We start from the raw sequence: 1,764 nt of genomic DNA, 5'->3' as shown, positions 1-1,764 counted from the left end.
AGTGAGAGCGCCATTTGTCGTGGAGTTTGTGCGTCTGTAAGACAATGCGGCTGTGCGCGCGGTGCATGCTGGTCGAAATAGGAATGTTCTATTAGTTCGCGTCATTTACTGGCGTTGGGGCATTCCGTTTCCATCGTTCTCTCTGTTTCATTTCCTTCGCCGTCTCTCTCCCTTTCTCCTTACTCTCCCTCTCCCCATCACAACCCGCGCTCTCTCTCTCTCTCTCTCTCTCTCTCTCTCTCTCTCTCTCTCTCTCTTCCGCGCGCTCTCTCTCTCTCTCTCTCTCCTCTCTCTCCTTCTCTCCTCCCCACCCGCTCTCTCTTTCTCTCTCCCTCCAACTCACCCTCCTATCTCTCTCTTTCTTTTTCTCTGTCAGTCTTTTGTCAATTTTGTCTGTCTGCATGCGTCGCAGTTCTTGGAAATTACATGACAAACAAAGCATATACTCATGCACAGAGGCATAGCTTACGCAAGCTCGATGACGGAAGGACATCAATGATATCTCACACACTTTTACGCGCTTTCGCACATCATGCGTATGAATGCGCTTGCGGTTTCTCGATTGAATTTATATATATATTTAACACACAGAGACGATATTTTAGCCATGAATGTATAGAATTTAGAAATGAGGTGATATGAATATCATAGTAAATGATATGCCTTCGAGTGCAAAAACGCCTTTTTATTCATTTTTCAACTGATATACATAATTTGAATGCGAGATGTACTATTGGCTATAGGTGAAGTAAAGCATAGGTGATATAAGCTATAGGTGAAGTAGAGGCAGCGACTATGACATACGTGCTGGTAATTAGGCACCGAACCTTGAGCGATGTAAGCACATTAAAATGAATTACATCCCGCTGTAACTGTCAAATGTTCGCTGCGGTTTAGAACCTCATACGCCGGTGTTTTTTCACTGAAAGCTACACCAAACAGCTGCCTGTCCTACGCGGGCCCCGCACTGCGATAAACACTTAATTCTACGGCAATGTTACTGTCGCTGCCGACGTTGTATAGAGGGCTCCGCGAATTTTCAAATTACCCACAATGCAACGCCGCCGGCCATTACGGTTCCAGAAACCAGTTCAGGCATGGTACAAGTACATTGAGCAACGCACCTCTGCTAATTTTATTCGCCTATTAAGCAAATCCATCACAACGCCGCTCTCATGCGGTTGTTGTCAACTGCAGCAATCGGTATCAGAGAGAGCCACACAGCCTTTTTAGGCTGCCTAGCGTGATCACAACACTAGGTAAAGTGACGAGAGACCAGGCGGACCACAGACGCTTGGAGCATTTTCAATAAAAACGCAATGCTGAATAAACACGAAATGTATTTACTACCAATGTCTTAATGTTTCTGCGACGATATCGATAGCTATCGTCGGACGTTCTTATCATATTTATGTCGCCTCCGAATTATTAGCAACGCTATAATCTATCTATTTATCTATCTATCTATCTATCTATCTATCTATCTATCTATCTATCTATCTATCTATCTATCTATCTATCTATCTATCTATCTATCTATCTATCTATCTATCTATCTATCTATCTATCTATCTATCTATCTATCTATCTATCTATCTATCTATCTATCTATCTATCTATCTATCTATATATATATCTATCTATCTATCTATCTATCTATCTATCTATCTATCTATCTATCTATCTATCTATCTATGTCTATCATCATCATCCATCCAGCCATCATCGCATCCATCCATCCATCCATCATCCATCCATCAAGGT

Source organism: Priapulus caudatus, unplaced genomic scaffold, assembly GCF_000485595.1.
Source record: "Priapulus caudatus unplaced genomic scaffold, Priapulus_caudatus-5.0.1 Scaffold2042, whole genome shotgun sequence".
NCBI lineage: Eukaryota > Metazoa > Priapulida > Priapulimorpha > Priapulimorphida > Priapulidae > Priapulus > Priapulus caudatus.
The sequence above is the reverse complement of the archived record's forward strand: the minus strand, read 5'-3'. Positions refer to the sequence as shown.